General features: G+C 39.7%; 1 long non-coding RNA gene across 2 annotated transcripts; it reads left to right on the forward strand.

The window, feature by feature from the left end:
- The first annotated feature begins 442 nt into the window (after positions 1-442).
- Positions 443-3,408, forward strand: LOC106721789. Of its 2 annotated transcripts, none has more exons than XR_325224.1 (3): positions 443-542; positions 2,000-2,129; positions 3,090-3,408. It is a non-coding gene; the product is annotated as an uncharacterized LOC106721789 (long non-coding RNA). The 2 variants fall into 2 exon arrangements; XR_325223.1 differs by having other exon boundaries at positions 2,033-2,129.
- The last annotated feature ends 16,574 nt before the right edge of the window (positions 3,409-19,982 follow it).

The raw sequence follows: 19,982 nt of genomic DNA on the forward strand, positions 1-19,982 counted from the left end.
TATTACAGAACTCTCCTCAGTTCTTCAGTAGGTGTCAAATATTCCCGGATACCTCTAAAAATATATTGATTAGATTTTCAGGTATGTTCCATCTCAGTTTGACCCGAACATTTTTTCCTTTTCTTTTTCTTTTTTTTTTTGGTTCATCCTATTAAGTGAAGAATACCTTATTCACACAGCTTTATCAGTGTGGATCTTGCTATTTTACCCATGGTGATCTACTCCTTCTTCTTCATTCTTTTCAGATAATGTTTAAGATGTATCTGTAACAGGGATCTCCTGCCTGTGTTACCAGAAGAGAAAAGGGTGTGTAGCTGAGGCATATTGCAGAAAACCTAAATGACAAGGGGAAGTGGGCATGAATCACCTGTGTAAATTGAGCTGCAGGCTGCAGAAAGCCAGACGGCTGATGAGGGAATCAACAGCACCTGGGTGTTGGGGGTAGCGATTTAGATCAGATGACTGAAAAGTGGCTAGACTTGGGTGCATAGAAACCCAGTTTCTGGACATGGAGTGGGCAGTCTGACATTGGTTGTCACAAGGTAAGCAACTCTAAATAAAACTAACTGAGGGAAGGAGTGAGGCAAGCTGGGTGAGATACCTGAAAGGCTGGGAAAACAAGCCAGCCCCTTAGGTAGGAGGTCAAGAATAAGCAGAGACCCATTTGAGTTGGAACCATTTGGGTTGATATTTTGTGTTCATGTTTAACTGGAGGTTTGGGTTGTAGCTATGTGGGAGTTTTGGAGGCCCATAACAGGGTGCCTGGGGCATTCTGCAGCCCAAGAGTTGCTCTGGGAAAGGATTCAAAGGGCCAAGGCCCAGGAGCTGAAGTTCAAGACAGTGGACCTGGGCTGAGAGATCAGCCAAAGGAAAAAGGGCCCAAAGGCAGGAAGGCTGAAGCCCCAACAAGTGTTTGAGGTCTTAGGGCAACTATCTTAAAGAGCGATATGTAACATCTTCCTTCTTTGTATTTAAAGTTTCTAAGTGCGCACATAAGAGGTACATGTAATGGGTAGGATCCATTCACTTATTGAGCCCCTTTCTGCCTCCAAATGGCCCAGAAGGTGTTGAAAAGCTGAAAGAGTTCTTTATATAGCACAAGGAGAATTCTTCCAGTGCAGCAGTTATAGTGCTCAGGACCTCTCCGTTCCCTGGAGCAGTTTAGGATAGTTTGGTACAATGATAATTTAATGTCCTCCTCATTCTGGCTGAGAAAATGTTAGGCAAGTAAAACCTAAAAAACAAGTATATTGTAACAATGTATGCTTATTGCTATACATCAAGTGTTTGGGTAATTTAAACACTAATTTTATACTAAAAGTAGAACAGATTATACACTTGTATAATCCAGAATCTCATCCAGAGTCTGACAGATACCATATATAAATGCACACTAAAAATACGTTCATTTTTAAGTTTTCCTGAGGGAAAGAGATTCCCATTTAGCTGAACTAAGGAAAGTGTACCAGCTGACACCTAGAAGAACTGTTATCATTTTAAGAAGTGAATAAATAGCAAGGGTGTCATTGTCAAGGCTGTCCATTTATATCTTCAGTAAGAACCCTGGGTGATAATCAAAAAGTATAACCAATTTTCTGACAACAAAAACAGAAGTGCCGCTTGGATGTGCTGTGATATTTTTGCCTTCTTCATACATTGTATGTTATATGGAGGCATATAGCATTTCAGGTATTAATGTTACCTTTTGAATATGATTACACTAGGGCTAGGACACTAGCTATGGGTGGGGAGTTAAGAAAACTGGAGTCCCCAGAGACATCCAAAGTTGTATTCTATTTTAGGACATGTATCTTAAACATTTCTCCTTGGGTTTCACGTATGTGAAATGGGTAAATATAAATACCAATTCTTACAAAGCACTTGAAGATTACTGGGTCAGACCATATGTCCACCTAGTCCACTTTCCTGTTTCACATGGTGGAAGAAAGTGTATGCTGAGAGGGGGAGGTAACCAGGGCATATTTATCCTTTGCTCCAGTCCCTGCTTCAGTCTCTCTGCATCTTCCAACAGTCAGACATTCAGGAAATTTCTCATTTGAGGCTGCACTCATATTTACCATGTTGTTCAGTACCTACTAATGGATCTTTCCTCCAGGATTTTAACTGAGGTAAGTAATGTAAGCCTAAGTGCCATGTCACATTTTCAAATTGTATGTGTTTTTATATTTGCATACTTTTTGACTTGGTGTTCTCAGTCAGAGGCCTCAGTAGGTCATTGTTTTGTCCGTCTCCCTTTAATCTGTACCAAATAATAATAATGCACCATGAAAACAAAGGGCCAGAATGCCAATTTGTTAGCCATTTGTACAAACAAAATAGGTCATGCCACAAAGACTTTACAATCAAAATATAAGACCAGAAACACCCGACGGATACAGACAGTTGAGGGGAAGCAAAGAAAGAATGACGAGCCATTGTTATGATGAGCATCATAAGCTGGGGTTTCAGCACACCAACAGCCTAGCTATTTTCAAGCTTTTTTGTAGGTATCACAACAAAGGAGAGTTTTAGGAGGGATTTGAAAGCGAATAATGAAACATGGTTACAGGGAGGTCTTCTGAAGAGTGATTTTTTTGAGTATACTACTTTTCACCAGCAGAGTGCAGCACCTGTAGGTATCCTGAAATCATCCTCATTACTACATCATTGATTGTCCACTCGGATAAGAAGGTGTGCCCACAGAAGCAGACATAGGTTACAATAAACTTCAAAAGTTGCATGACACAAAGCATTCTTATTTTGAAACTAGAGTTTTCAGGTTTGATTGAAAACCTATTATAGTGCCATCTCTACCAGGCCAGCTCAATGCTGTCTCATACCATAAAGGCTTTTTGTCACATTCAGCTTTTTGTTACATTCAGCCAGCCTGTAATGGTTTAAATGATATGTTCAGAACTAATTACCAAGACAAACTTTAACTATACTTTTAAATCTCTTAAATGCATGTCTGCATTTATAAGTATTGAGGTTTTGTAAATATTACTTTTTTTTTTTTTTTTATAGTTATGCCTGGATGAAACTTCCTAAATTCTTTCATGGACTCTTTTTTTTTTTTTTTTTTTTTTAAGGTTTATAATACACTGTGTATCAAGAAGCATCGTTGTGACTGACATTAAGAATAAGCTTCAAATTTATATTTGTGTTACAATGATTCTCTCATGAAGCCTAACTGGGTAATATTGGGAAGACATTTAGCAGATGTTAACTGTCAAATCAGAGAAGACGATGTGACGTTGATAGTCTATCCTTTTTTCAGACACACCAAGTCTTAGTTGAAAACTTACTTTGATATATTTATATCTTTTGAATGTACGTCTGATATTCCGATCATATTATTTCCATGTAAACAAAATTGTAATTAAAAATTAAAAAACCCTTAAATTCCTCCCCCCATTTTTCAACTAGATCTACTTTTTCAGCTATACTGATAATATGTATTTCATTATAAATACTATATTTCGATAATACAGATTTATGTTAAAAATCATGGAAATTAAAGAAAGAATAAGCCTGATAGTTTAACAGTCTGATTTCAAATATAGGAATGTTCTGTATTGTTTTATCTACTGTTTTCTATTCTATATAAATTCTGTAATGGATCCATAATGGTAATATCTAGCTCTTAGTAGAGATTTGATCTTGCTCTTGTCAGTATGGGCTCTGTTATGGAAGCAAAAAAGGTTTCTGTGAGTGGAAAAGGCTGTGGGCTTTGCTGCTCTGCAGTCCTTGGATTAGGCCCTAAATCTGTGATGTGCTATTTAAAACTAAGCTTATTTTTATGTCTCAAATGGCATTAATTATACTGATTGTGAAATTCAGTGCTAACTGCCAGGTGGCAAATCATGCCTGCTTCATGAAGTGGAGTTAATGGGATGACCTGCCTGGATAAGATTTGGCTTAAGGTGGAAGATGATCTGAGAAACATGTGATTTGTTTTGATTTTTAAAGCAGCAGTTTCATGGAAGTATGTCTAAATGAGGAGGTAACTAGGAGAACTGGAAAAACAGGAATTTCAGTCTTACGGAAGTTTAAAAAAAAGCCCCAACTGTTGCAGTGAGGACAGCATGTGTTTGTACAGTGTGAAAAAGATAATTGTTATTTTTCCTTTGGGAGTATCACAAACTGATAATGCCAAATCTCACCATAATTGCAACTAATTCCAATATATTGTATCACCACCTGCCAAAGTCTCACACTTATGTTTGTGAAATACTTAATAGAAATTAAGTTGCAGTTATTTCAGATTTGTAACTTCTCAAAGTAAATGAAGTTTATAAGGTAGGAATAACCCATAGAAAACAGTATTGGCTAGAAAACAGTAATAGTATTGGGGGGGGAACCCCATTAGTTCACTAAAGGGTTTTTCTATACAGGAAAGGTAGTATTAAATTAGGGTGTGATAACACAACTACTCCATATTAAATCTTTTTATAAATGCTTTTAGTTCATATTAAATGACAAATAGCTTACTTCCCTTTTAAAGGGGGACACTCTGTCCCCATTTCGTCATCTAGATTGACATTTTATTTCTATGTTGTTTGTCTAAGTGGCCATTGGGTCAAAAAGAAGTAAGCAGAATGTCAGCTGAGACAATGAAATGACAATAGACTGTCACTCTGAGTCTTCCAAAAGGGGGAGTTAGTACAGAGTGGCTAGTATGGCGCAAGTTCATGCCCCAGCTTAATGAATACGAATTTTGAGAGTTCAGTCAGTGTACCAACCTATAATGCTTCAAGGATAAAGAATGGAAGTGCTTAAACTTGAGAGCTAGCTAACAGAGAAGAGAAAAAATAAATGGGATCATCTTTAATTAGGTTAAATACCTAATTGTGAAGAAGTAAAAAAATATGTAAAAGATTATGATGTATTATATACGTAATAAAAATAACACCTGTCCTCAAAGCTAGCAGTAGCAAGGCTCTGATAAACAGTGCGAGGTATGTGCAGACACCAGTAACATCTACCCTAAAGACTCAGGTTGGCAACATATTGACCTGCCTGTCTGATCCCCAGCTACAGAGCATGAGCTAAACAAAAATCCCTGGAAGTTTGAGTAACCTAAGTTTATATTTTAAAAATCTTTTGATTTGCACTTTCTGACTACACATTACAGTACTGTCATGCAAAGAGTATTCTTGAAGTCTTAGTGGAAAATAGGAAAACTGAAAAGCTCATAAAAAAAAATCTAAATTCTCCAGTCAAGTTTTGTAGACAAAAGGAGTAAGATTCTCTGTACACCTAGAGAACTCGTCATTCAGGAAGAATGGAGTATGAGCTGGCTTTAAGCCACTTGTCAGTGTTCTGATAGCCAGAATCGCAGCCTATTCAATAACATCCTATATCTCTGTGTTTATGGTAACCGAGTTGCCCAGAATATCAGCAAAACAAGTCCATCCCATCCCATTCCAACATGTTCCTTCTATGTCAGCTTCACTAAGGTACAGGTTATGGGTATCCACAGAGAACAGCTTGCTGGGGTCCTCAGTACTTGCATCATGGGAATTCTGCTTTGACCACATTTGGTGTGTCAAAATGAGCATGGTGCCAAAAACACCTGTGCTTAAAAAAAGTGCGGTGACACATGTGGCAGGAGCATGTACCATTTGAACTGGAGCCTGGCTGTTTGGAGCCACACTTTGACTGCTGGCCAGGCTCCCTGATGCCAAATCACCATGGCTGCAGCCCTTGGAGGCCCCCAGGACCCCAGGTAAGGCTGCTGGCACCAGCCCAGGTGCTGGCACCAGCCTCCCTTATGCCACCCAGGGCAACATGCCACACACCAGAGCGTGCATGCACAGGCATTCCCCAGGGACAAGTAGCAGCAGCACAATATGTGCTGCTGCTGTTTGTGCCTGGGGAAATGCATGTTCTCACTCATGGGTATGTGCCCATTCAGGGTTTTCTGGGCCTGTTTATACCCCTCTGGTACATGGGACACAGGATATGAAGATAACTCCATTATCCATCATCTTCCCCATCTGAGAGAGTTAGATCATAGCTACAATATCACTGTTATACTACCAAAAAGATATTTTAAAAATATGGATGCTTAGCTAAACTGAAGTTTGAGCCTTTTAGAAGTTTGTTTCCATTGCTTATTTTATCAGCAAATATAGTTAGGGTCTGAGGGCATCTTTTAACATGCTCTGGGTGGTGGGGGAGGGGGGTAGTCTTTAATTAGAATGACTCTGAGAGCCGCTCTAATTAAAGTGCTTGAAGCATCTTGTGTATTCAGCATCCCACACTTCAAAATGAGGTGGGGGCTCTTTGACTAAAGCTCAATAAATAAGCTTTCATTAAAGCACCCCCTCTCCCACCATTTTGAAGTGCAGGGACACAGAGTACATGAGATGTGGAGACTGCTGGAAGATGCTAATTAGCATGCTCCAGTAGACTTGATTAATAGAGTCTGCTCGAACATGCTGTAATTACAGTGTGTCAGAGCAGCATCCCTGCACATCTGCAGGTACCCTAATACTTCCAAGTGTTAGTCCTGGGAAAGTGTAGGTAGCCAGAAAGTGACTTTGTAACAATGGCAGCCTCTTTTCAGAAGATCACCCTCATGTGCATTCAGAATCATATCTGCTCTCTTTACTCACTAAAGTACACTTTCATTGGCTTTTACTCTTGTTAGTTTGTTGAACCAATGCAGCTGTCACCTGGATACTATTTCTCCTTGTGCTTCATCGACGATTCAGGCATCAACAGAATCATAAATGAAGTCCCAATCAGTTATGCTGATGACACCAAAGCAGAATACAAGGGCAATGGACTTACTTTTTGTCAGATAGGGGCAGGTTTTGTGTGTGTGCACCCAGTGCAGGGAACTCCCGGCTCTGAGAGAGCATGTACATTCCCTCAGGGCTATGGTGGTGGAATTGGAGCAACTAAAGGAGGCAAAGAGTTTTCTAAATGAAGCTTTCAGGGTCATTGTAGAGGAGTCCCACTTCCATTATAGCAGCTCCCATGCTGCTGAGGGGGATGAAAGCCTCGGGGATGAAAGCTGGGAAGGAGAGAAACTATCCCTTAGATGGGACCCATCTTCTAGCTGATGTAACAGTGTTCTCTTGGGCTGGGGATACTCCTCCAAGGGAAGGAACCCCACAGAATAGAAGTAGACAGACGGTGGTAATGAGAGATTCAGTTATTAGGCACATAGATAGCTGGGTTTGTGACATCTGAGAGGACTGTATGGTGACTTGCCTGCTGGGTGCAAAAGTAGCAGACCTTATGAGATGTGCTTGGGAGGAGGTGGTGGTCATGGTCCATGTGAGTACCAATGATGTTGGTAAGAGTAGCAGAGAGGCCCTGGAAGGTAAATTTTGGCTGCTAGCTGGGAGGCTGAAGTCCAGGATCTCCATGGTAGCATTGTCTGAAATTCTTGAAGAGGCATTCACAGGGCCAGCTATACAGGCAAAGCTCCAGAGTCTCAATGAGTGTCTGAGATGATGGTGTAGGGAGGAAGGGTTTAGGTTTATTGGGAACTGGGGGACCTTTTGGAACAGAGGGAGCCTATAGAGGAGGGAAGGTTTCCTTCTGAGCTAAAATGGTACCAAAATGGGGTGGGGCCAACAAGTACTGAACAGCACAGTTTGAATTGATACACTCTATATGGGTGAAACAATACAACTGGGGATGATAAACAAAGAGAAGACAAGCCCAAACAAATACTCTTATAATTAAAAAGTCACACACAAGAAGCCAACCAGGTAACAATAAAAAGCATATCTGCTTTTGTTCTAATGCTAGAAATCAAAGTTCAGAGGTTGGGGAACTTGAATTCTTAGAAGTAAATGATGATATTAACATAATAGGTGTCTCTAAAACATGCTGGAATGAGGACAATCAATAGGATGCTGTAATACCATGATACCTACTACACAGGAACAATAGGATAGGTTGTACTGCTGGAGGAGTGGTGTGCTATACCAGAGACTCCACCGAATCAAATAGGGTAGATTTTTCAACTGATAAAAGAAATGTACAATAGAAATTCTGTGGTTAGAAATTCTGGGTTTTAATAGATGAAAAATGTCTGGAGATATACTATCAACCCCTAGACCAGGACAGCAGCTGAGAGCTAGAAATGCTAAGGGAGATAAGAGGCGGCAAAAGCAGAAGTCACAATAATAATGTAAGGCAATATTATGCATTGTTGCCAGGTTTGTCCATTTTTAAGAGGCCTGGACCTAAGCTGAAGAAATGTGGCTAAAGTCAGAAGCCTGTCTCTGAGTAACCATAGCATGAACCTTTGCAGATGAAATAGCTGGTTAAGTCAGCAAAGCAAAGGAAATCTTTCATATGTCTAATTAGACACAATTAAATAAAGCACAAGGCTTAAAAGGAAACACTATAAGAAAGAACCATAAGTAGTGGTTGAATGTTATTTTGCTATAATAGATATATTTTTGTTATGTTTAGATGAGTTGTAAAAAAACAAAACAACCCAACAAAGCTGCCTTGTCAGATCATAAACTAAGGTGAAGAAGTAACAAACTAGTGTTGAACATTAAACAACATTCCACAATGGGAAGGGAAAGAAGATGGGGAATCCTCCCTTTTGCTCCTTTTTGCTTTTGCAAGAATATATATCCCAGGTAAATGACACCTTCCCGGTCTATAAGAAATCTAGTTCAATCCAGTTCCAAAGGTTTCAGTGGAACAAGGAAACTTAAGTAAAACCAATCGGGGATCATTCATTAGAGTATTGGGACCAGCCATCTATAAATATTGGGCATAGTCTGGAGGGAAACTTGGATTTTTACATTTTGGACACCTACTTTTAGACTTCTAAAATTTGGACTTCTTCAGAGCTCAGCAAACCAACTCAAGTCCCCAGGGAAACAGAGAAGCCTGGCCAGTGGAACTGTTTCTTCCCTGGATCCAAGGCTATGTAAGCATTGTCTTTATTGATACAAATGAGTCTTTGATATTGTATATTCTAATAAAGCTTTCAAGTTGTGACTGGAATAGTCTCACTGGTCAATCAATATCCTTTCACCCACAGTTAAATTTTAAGTGTAACAATAATGGGTGGCTTAAACTATCCACACATAGACTGGGTCAATCTAACATCAGGCTGGGATACAGAGACCACATTTTTGAACTTATAAAAGACTGCTTTCTGAAGCAGTTAGTCCTGAGAGAGGAAAGGTCATTCCTGACCTAGTCCTGAGTAGTGCACAGGATTTGGTGCAAAGGGTGTTACTGAGCTTCACCACAAGCGACCACAATGCAAATGGGTTCTACATTCATGTAGAAGGGGATACAAGAAGAAAATCTACCACAGTAGTCTTTAACTTAAAAAGGGAGACTACACCAAAATGAGGAAGCTAATTAGACAGAAGTTAAAAGGGGCCCCTAAGGAGGTGAAGAATGTGCAAACAGCATAGGAACTGCTTAAGATATCACATTGGTTGCACTGAGCAAATGTATACCACAAATTAAAAAAAAAAATGAATGTAGACGAAAAGAAAGCCAGCATGGGTTAATGGCAGAGTTGCAGAGCAAAAAGCACAAAAAAGGCTTATTTTAAAAAGTGGAAGTCAAAACTTAATGAGAAAAAGAAAAACAAGAGCATAAACTCTGGCAAATCAAATGCCAAGCTGTAATAAGACAGGCTATACAAAAATTTAAGAAGAAACTTGCTGAAGACATAGAAGGTAACAATAAAAAAATGTTTAAGTACATTTGTAGCTGAAGATCTGTCGTGCAGTTAGTTGGGCCTTTGCATAAGCAGGGTGTATAAAGGACTCTAAAGGATGACAGGACTATTGCTGAGAAATTAAAAGCATTCTTTGCATCTGTCTTCACTGTGGAAGATGTTAAGGAGCTTCTTTCACTAGATCGACCCCTCTCTAGGGACAAGTTAGTGGAGCTAACCTAAACTGAGGTTTCAATAGATGAGGTCATAGAGGAAAATGATAAAACTAAACAGTAGCAAAGGATCTGATGGCATTCTTCCTAGGGTCCTGAAGGAGCTTAGATCAGAAATTGCCAAGCTCTTAACTATAGTATGCAACCAGTCACTTAAAACAGCCTCCATGCAAGAGGACTGGAGGGTGCCAATGTGACTCCAATATTTAAAAAGGGCTCTAGAGGGGACACAGGGAACTACAGGCTACTGAGTCTAACTTCTGTTCTTGGAAAACTGGTAGAAACAATAATAAAATTGTTTAGCACATGAATGAACATAACATGGGGAGGAGCCAACATGGCTTTGTCAATGGGAAGCTGTCTCATCAACATACTAGAGTTTTTTGAGGATGTCAATAGGCAGGTGGATTGGGGTGATACAGTTTACATAGTAAATCTGGACTTCCATAAAACCTTTGACAAGGTCCCCTATCAGAGGCTTTTAATTAAGTTACGTTGTCTTGGGACTACAGGGAATGTCCACACGTGGATTAGAAATTGGTCTAAAGATAAAAAGCAAAGAGTGAGTATAAATGGTAAGTTTTTCAGATGGAAAGAAGTAAACACTGGGGTTCTACAGGGATCTGTGTTGGGACCAGTGCTGCTTTACATCTTCATAAATAATCTGGCAAAAGGGGATGAGTAGCGAGGTGGCCAAACTAGTGGATGACAATATTATTCAAAGAGGTAAAGACCAAGGTAGACCATGAGGAACTACAGAAGGATGTTGCACAATTAAGCAGATGGGCAAATAATTGGCAGGTGAAATTCAGTGTAGCTAAGTGTAAAGTAATGCACCAGGGCAAAAATAACCCAAACTATACCTACATTATGATGGGCTCTGCATTAACTGTTACCACACAGGAAAGAGATTTGGGAGTCATTGTGGACAGTTTTCTAAAAAACATCAGTTCAATGCTCAGCAGCCACCAAAAAGGCAAATAATATGTTAGGGTTTATTAAGAAGGGAATTCTAAACAAAACTGAAACTATCATCATGCCCCTTTATAAAACCATGGTGCATCTACACCTTGAATACTTTGCCTAGTTCTTGTCCCCATGCCTCAGAAAAGATACAGAGAACTAGAGAAAGCACAGAAAAGGACAACGAGGATGATCAGTGGTATGGAGGGGCTTCCATATGAGGAGATGCTAAGGAGGCTAGGTCTATTCTGTTTAGAAAAGAGACACTTGAAAGGGGATATGATAAGGGTTTACAAAATACTATATGGTAAAGAGAAAATAAATAGGGATTATTATTTACTCTCTCACATAATAGGGAGTCACAAAATTAAACTTTTTTGTTAAAAATAACAAAAAGAATTTTTTTTCACACAATGGTTGCATCTTCATGAGCAGTGAATGTGCCTGAATTTTCTCCGCAGAAAAAAATCAGACTCTTTAAAGCACTTCTGGGCACATGTTAACATGTGCATCCACATCAGGAGCAAATTGTACCTGATAGGAGCAGCTCAGTCCAGGTACTAGAAAACAGTGCATTAAACTAATCTACTGGGCAGTAATTGCTGTGCATATGTAGATGGTGATTCTTTACTGTGCATTAGATTAGTCAATGCACCCAGTATGTAATTCAAATGTGAAACTCATTGCCACTAGATGCTGTGGAAGCTGATGGTTTAGCCATATTCAAAAGTGTATTGGACAAATTATTGGAGGAAAGGGACATCAATAGCTACTGGGCATGAGAGGGCTACAGCCTGTGAATTAGAATGTCCTAGACCTTGAATGCCGGAGGTTGCAAGTGAGAGAGGAACAGTGAGGAGAAAACCCTGGTCATACCCAGTTCACTCTCCCTTTCAGCATCCACTCTCTGCCACTGTGGCTGCATCTACATGAGATGCTTTACTGCTTAGTAGTGTAGTTTAATAACACTAATGCAAGTAGCAAGATTACTCATGAGTACTTGCAGTGCAATAACGTTCATGTAGACACTGCGTAGGAGCACATTTGCTCCTGGTCAGCCCTGCCACTAGGGTGCCAGCTTGAGCTAAGCTCCAGGGCCCTGGGGCTGGGAGCCTCTTCTGCTCTGGGCTGAGCCACCTCTGTGGCAGCCCCAGCCACAGGCCCTTTAAAAGCCTGCAAGCATTTTGAGTCCTTGGGTACAACAGCAGGGAGCCTGGGGGGAGTCTTGGCCTCTGATGCCCCTGCACAGGCCATAAGCTACCTGTACCAACCTACCTGCACCCCAGGGCTGCTGTCTAGCACTGAAATGCTGCATGGCTGCCAGACCCATGCCATCCTGCCTGTAGGCTGCTGCAGGCTCTTGCTAGGCCTACCAGTCCCTGGGCTCAGTTGCAGCTGGCTCCTGGCTTCCGGGGCCAGTGCCAGCTGCCTGCAGCCAACCCCCAGCAATCTGCCCAGAGCCTGCAGGTGCTGCAGGACGTTGGCTCGCTGTGCGGCTTCCAGTCCTGTGCTATGCCCCTGCACTGGGTGCCCAGGCCTGGAAGCACAGGGACAACTGCACAGAGGCCCAGAGAGCTGGCATGGGAGCTTTGATGACCTTGTTGTCACTGCCATTCACCACCACCTGGGCCCCAACTGGTTGCAGGAGACTGACAACCCTGTGGTGCTGCGGGGCAAGGTGGAGGTGTGGTGACCGTTCACATGAGGTGGACAAACCAATGTCTACGAGGGGCTGTCAGGCCAAATATGAGAGCATGGGCACAACTGGTCAGCCTGGACACATGCTTAACTTTATTTTCCATTACTTGAAATCTTTAACTGAAGCCTGGATGTTTCTCTAAAAGTACATTCGTGACTAAATTCAGGAATGACTTTGCAGTATCTGGGCACTGTGTTGAAACACTTCTATTTTCAGTGTGGTTCCCTGGTATTTAGCTGTGTTTTTCCAGTTGATGAAGCTCTGACTCACAGGGTTAATTCCTCTTACCTGATCTTTGGGAAAAAAAAAAAAAATAAAGTCTCATAAAAATGATAAACCAAGTTGCTACAATATTCTGCTCAGAAACTGACAGCTGAAAACAATCAGACTAAATCCAAATAGAGGACATCTTTAGAAGTTTGAAGTCTGCTGATTCTTAGTTCAGTTTCAGCCAACCAAGTAAAACATGGCCTATGGCTAAAAATCAGTATGGGTATGAGGCACTAGGAAAATGACTGGCATCAAAGATTACGGTTAGATTATACAAAATTTGATTGTATATGCACTGTCCTGGATTTCTGCTGAAAAAAGAGAAGGACTGGGAAGAAAATGAATTACCTTAACCCTTGATATAATTCCTATGCATATATGTGTCAAACAACGCTGTCATATATTCAATGCCCTTTTGTTGTTACTATATAAATGTTTGATCATACTTTGCAACTTGTGTAGATTGTGTGTGAACTGATAACAGATCAAAATAATAGAATTCTTCACCTGCTTTGTACATAATATAATAAGTAGGGTAGAACTGGTTAAAGAACCTCAAAGTGCTAAGTGATGTACCTGTGGTGGGATCCTTGTCTCTATTATGGCCTGTTTACATTATATGTAAGGGATTGATTGGTGTAAAGGGGCCATAAAAGTCCACTACCTCATCAGGGGAGTATTTCCTGATGGCAGACATCCATGGAAGATATCTGTAAGGCTGTCTTCTTGGGACCTCTTTGTAAGTCTTAGCAATGGGAGTGTTCTGGGACTGTGGATAAGGCAGAAATGGTATGTTAATGGCACAGCCATGGCACAGAGCACTGGAGACATTGAAGACAATTCATTAGTCCTGAAGGCTGCTGTAAATTTTGCTGGACCCCAGAACTGTCAGAGTCACTCTGGAACATCTTCAGCCCCCAGAATAATTTATGATTGGGATTAAAACCAAGTTTGCCTCCATTTCTACACTCAAGCTCTTAGTTTTTGTGTTGTGCCTCTTAGAGATAGGTCTTTACTTCAGGTGGAGGTGTGATAGGCTTTCTTTCTTTATGTATAATGTTTGCAACACTTTGTATGGTACCCACACAACAGCTGTTTGACTTTAACCATTGTTTAGAGGAACCTGAAGAAAACAGCTAGGGCTCATATATGCCACAAAGACAAGAACTTTGTACCTTTCAATAAACAGTCAGAATTAAATAAAGAAGAGGTCTAGATACAGGGTTTGCAGGCAAGTTTCATTGTAGTTCAGGTGCATCCTCATTGTCAGACAAGGTTGAAATGACTACCTAGCCAAAGATGGTCTGGCTCAAGTTTGGACCCCAAGGCATGTTCCAAACTCAATCGTTCTCTCAGGTAATGCCCACATTAATGTTTTAGGTTGCTATAGAGGATAATTTTGAGCCACATGAGCTAACTTTCCTCATCTTTACTTTACTTGCCATGTCTGATAACCATCCACATTATGCTTCTTGTTCCTTGAGCGGAGTCCTTCTAGGAATAAATTTACAAATACTGTTTTGTACTTATGGGTTGTAAAGACAGGAAGCGAGGTGTAAAAGTGCCAAAAACTAGAACAGAGATTTATGGAATTGCTTCTGGAAACTTCTCCTTTTGGCCTGAAAGTATGGTCAACAGGTGTGGGCTTGAGAGTGGCCTTTCAGACTGGACCAAACTAGCAGTATAGACACACCCATGGCCCTTGCTATACAATGAATCCTACATTGCCAGGAGAGAGATGGGCCATTTCACATATGGTTTTAACCTATACAAGTGCAAAGAATATACCTTTCTGAAAGTTGTGAAGTCATGGAACATGTGGGAAGATTGAACATGATGCAGGTCTGGCAGAAAAAAAGCCAGTATCATAGCATTAAACATCCATGTAGTGTCCTAAAGAGAAGTACTGGTTGCTTCCTTAAGCCTTGCACCCCTTCCCCTCTTACCCCAAAACACAGTTTAAAGGAAAACACAAGACAGAAAAATAGTGTGAGCAGGTTCTGGAGTCTTTTAGAACCAAATGAACAATTTTTGCACAGTTCAACACAAGGCCAAGCTGGCCTGTGATTGGTCAGAATCAACCCATCTTCCCTGCTTCCCAGTGAAGTAAGCCTAGCTGGTTAATGCCACATCACTCTGATGTGAAGGGATGGGAGGAGGGGTGGTTAGAATTAGAGTGATGACTACAATGAGTTAGTAGTAAGTTGTCTGCCCTAAAAGAGGTGCAAGAGAGGATGTATATATGATTGGGAAATCATCCTAGGAAAGATTAAATTTCAGCTGAAAAGTAAGAGAGCCATGAATGGAGATCCAGAACTATATTTATAGGACAAGCAATCATCATAAGAGAGAACATTTTTCCCCCCACCAGTAGAGTTAGCAGCAGAGCTGTTTCAGCTCATGTACATCCTGTAAAATCAGTGTCAAAGAATGCTGTATTGCAAGATACAATACTATTTAGATGTATGTTAAACCTGGGGGGTGAGACTATGTTCTAAAATATTGTTCAACAATCCAAGAGTGTCATAATCAGAGTAAGACACTTATGTAGATATACATTTCCTTTTAAATAAAAATATAGAGTGTTTATGGGAATCTAAAGGATCCTGGCTTTACGGCAGGTTTCTGCTTGAACTGGACTGTATATGAGTTCAGCATAAGCCACGTGGATAAATGCTAAAAATGTAGTACTGCGTGTTTGTTTGTGTATAATGTTCGGAAAATAAATATTAGATAAAAGAATAACAATCTTAGGTAATATATCCCTGTCAATTACAGTTTTATTATACTTGAAAAATGGTTTACCTTCCTGGCCTATCTCAAGGGACTTGACTCTACAGGGACATTCAGGGAAGCTAAGATGTATTGACTAAAAATATGAAGCTAACGTGCAAGTTAAGGCACAGTAAACATCTCTGTGGAAATTTCCATTTAGAGTGTAAGTCAACTTGGTTCCTGTAAAGCTTAATTCTCCTTAAAGTATCTGAATCAGGGTCACTTGTTCATAGCTTCACTCTTCAGTTAATGTGCACTAACTTTCCAAATGCTCTTGTGTAAACATCCCCCAACCTCCCTTTGCTGTTGCTTATGTGTCATGCAAAAACTGTATTCAAAGGCAGAAGAAAGAGGGAACAATTGTTCACTTGAAATGGATAATTATTATCCAATCTGTTATCCAAACTGGTGTTGGATGTAACAGGAGATGAATGAAAGCAATGACGTTTGATTGTGAACAGGTGGCTTCCCTCACTTTGCTCCAAATACAATCCACACATGTTGTAGTGTAATGTATCATCATTTACCCCCTTTCGGTGGTTTGATTTCACTCAAAAAAAGGAACTTGAAAATGCAGCATCACAAAATATATCCCAGGTTGTCTCCTTGTGTTATCTGTGCCCCCAGGAATGCTGAACTTGCATGGTCAATAGCTGCTACTGCGTTGTGTATTGGCAGACAGGATACTGAGTCATCTGCAGCAGTGAGTCAGTAAAACTCTTCTATACCATATCTATATATGTAATTTCAAAAATTCAAAATAGGGGACTATTGATTTTTACACTGAGTATCAAAATATTACATTACCCCTGAGACTGGTTTAATTTAAGGGAAATACATTTTCCCTCTCTAACGATGTTTCAAGTCAACATCAGTCACTGCTTTAATAGTTTAGTAGTACTGTGGTTGTCATTATCACTTATAATGGAAAAGGCAAGAGTTTTTCCACTGTTGCTTTATAGACATCTCCTTTTCTTTTGTCGTCTTTGACATAGTGTAGTGTATTCTTGAACTTACAACACAGTTGGGTTGCATCCATGAATAAGTTTCTCTCTTTTGTTTTATAAGTCAATTGATTTGTTGCCTTGTGCAAAGAGGGTTTGGATTGACAGGGCTTAAAGATCTAGGGCTTTGGATAAATTGAACTGTTAAGAACAACTTTAAAAAGCTAAAAGTCTGATCAGGCACACAGGAAGCATTTTAGAACTGAATGAAGCGTGGGTGGGAGGAAAGAGTTGGAGTAATGTTATGAATACCTTCCTCCTTGCATTTTTCAGTAGGAAATGTAAAGCCCACTAAGGGGAGGTCTGGAAAGTTTTACTCTGGAAAATGGTGCAATTTGAAAATCAATGCCAAAATCAAACATGCCTCTGTTAAGGGCATACACAAAGGCTTTATAAGTAATATATTATCTAGTTATAAGAAGTGAGTCTTCTAGTTTCAAGACGCTTTACTATAAAAATAATATGGGGGAGTCATCTTTGGAATGTTTTTTAATAATGGGGTATAAGAGTAAGTTTAGAACAGCTGGTAAGAGGGGTAACAACACTTACCAGAGAAACTGCTATAACCTCAGCTGCTTAAATTGATAATAGTTCATTTAAAAAGGAAAAAAAAAAGCATTACTACCAATGTGCTAACTAGAGGTTACATGATGTGTCTTAAACAAGGAGCCAATGCCCCCATTTGTGCTTGGAAATGGTAGGTATCCCTGGCAAAAGGCCAGACAATAGATCTGTAACTTTAACACAGGTTTTTTAACAGTATGGGCCTTGCAAATGAATGGTTCTAAAATGAAATTCCCTTTGAACTTATCTTCAAACATGCTCCTGTTTATCCAGGAGGTGTTGACAGTGAGCAGCATGATGCCTTTCTGCTCTTGGTGAAAATGGTTCCTTTATCTCAGAAGCCCCACGCAGGAGGAGGCACAGAGCCCACCAGGGTTAAATTATGCAAAACTATGCAATTATGCATGGCCATGCCTTTTATGCACAAAATGGCACGGGTGCATAATTGTATAATTCCCTGAGTTGTAAAGCTACCTTGGTGAAGTGTATGTGCTCATCCTAGGCTGTGTGAATGGATGAGTCAGAGTGAGGAAAGGGAGGAGACCTTTGGCCTGACTAGTAGTGACTACCACCATTATGAGCTGGCATATCCTAGCCAGAGCACTGAGGAAAGAATAAGGTGTGTAGACACTGTTCTGGTGCAGGCACTTCTGTCTTAGACCATGGAGGGACCTTCTTCTTAGCCAGCTCCACAGGCAATACAGCAGTGCTATGTTCCTTTCCAGACTCATGACAAACCTAGTACTTAGCTTTAAGAGGGCAAGAAAACATAACCCTGAAAGGTTTTTACAAGTCTTTATTTTGGATCTATTTGATCATTTAAATTGTTTCCTCCCTTTTTTTTCTAGAAGTTTTATTCTTTCAGACAAGTATTTCTGACTTGTGCATCTGATGACATTTCCTTTACTTGATCAAATTTTCCTCTACGGGTGGTGAATAATTCATTTTGTCTCGTGAGCTACTGGTTATGCATGTATAAAATAACTCCTGTCATGAAATTCAACATAAATATTTGTGCATATCTCCTTGCATAAACCATAAATCTCTCATAATTCTCAAGAGAGGCCAACAATCCAAATACAGCCAACATTGCAGCAAATATGTTAATGGAGCCCCTTAAAAATAATTTCCACAATTCTAATTAGTTCATCTTTCTTAATTACCCTGTGTTCCAGTTTTTTTGTTTTGGTAATCCAAACTCTTCCAAAACATATATGGGTTCTTATAAAGTTACATATTACTGTGGTATCTAATTATCTTAACGAGTCAGTGCTAAGACACCCCTACTTCTTAATTATTTTCCATAGAAATTCTGTGGTCACATCTGAATGGGCTTGTACCATATCTAACAGTGACTGAAATAAGTTTGAAACTGTAGCAGATAAAAGAACAGAGAGTGTGACATATATGATGCATGTGTAACATGGTTTCACACTAGCCCGTTTTATTGCTGCTCTCTCCACAAGGGGTTCCATTAAGAGAAGGACAACTCCTAGTTTAGTGTAAAGCATTGATAACTCCATCCTGTATGTCCCCCCCAACTTTTTTAACTGAGTGGTCATGTCATCTTCTGACAGCAAAACTGTCTCTAGGGAACCATTCTACCCTTAAGCACTCTAGATATCTAAATCCACAACTTGTACAAGTAATACATGTTTTTGATATAGTGGCTGAACCAAATAAAAAGTGGAAAAATATTGTTTTGAGTCACCCCAAATGGTTTGTTCCATTTAAATAAAATATTTAATTTCACTTTTTTTTGGTGGGGGGGAGGTGCTGATTTTTTTTTTTTTAAATAACACTTCCAAAGATTGTAATTTCACAAAAAAAGCAAGTGAAATGTTTGAAAGAGAACCTTCTGATTTCTTTTTCTTCCAATTTACAGTTACAGTTAGACTGAAATTTATGAAGTGCTTTAGTTCCCCTGAAACTTGCATTTTTTTAAAATTTAATTTATTATTCACTAGGTTGGGCAGGGGGAAGCCAAGTGGTCATTCATACTCTGGATGGAATACCAGCTCAGGGTAATCAGCTTTCCACTGTTTATCTTGAGTCTTTCTCCAAGCAATGTATGTTAAATCCTTGGATGCAGCCCATAACCATGCTACATGCTTTATTAATGTATATATAAATACTTCTGCTACCTGTATTTTTGTCCTAACAATTCTTGCACGTTTTCTCTAGAATTCCTGAAGTATCCACCCCAAATAATACTATAGCTCTCAAACAGTTTAATATGTTACTTCACGTTATAACTATATAATACTAGAAGAAAAATCCTAGTTGTTCCTCATAATTGATGCCACTCATTCTTCAAAAAACTAAAGTATTGATTGAAAAAATATTCACATGTCTCCTCCAGGTACATTATGGCTGTAAAAAACAACCATCAATTTGAAGACAATGCTGATACTCATATGTTTCTATGGTATGTAGGAGAAAAATATCCATTTTTATAAAACGAGTATGCCATACTCAAGTGGAGATTTGTCCCTTGAAATGTTCTTTTGGAATCGTATAAAAAATGGCTTGCAAAGTTCATTACCTTTTTTAAGGAACTACTGAGTACTTCCATCTTTCACATCACTCTGTCTCTTACGGATTGGATGGATTTAATTAATTTTTGAACAAGGCACTGAAAAAGTACCAGAATATAAAGTCATATTAATAACATTTATAAAACCCCTCAGACTAATCCCCCAAAATAAGTCTGAAATAGCTCTTAATTGATTCATAGATTCATAGATGCTAGGGTCGGAAGGAACCTCAATAGATCATCGAGTCTGACCCCCTGCATAAGCAGGAAAGAG

Source organism: Alligator sinensis, unplaced genomic scaffold (genome assembly GCF_000455745.1).
Source record: "Alligator sinensis unplaced genomic scaffold, ASM45574v1 scaffold435_1, whole genome shotgun sequence".
Lineage (NCBI taxonomy): Eukaryota > Metazoa > Chordata > Crocodylia > Alligatoridae > Alligator > Alligator sinensis.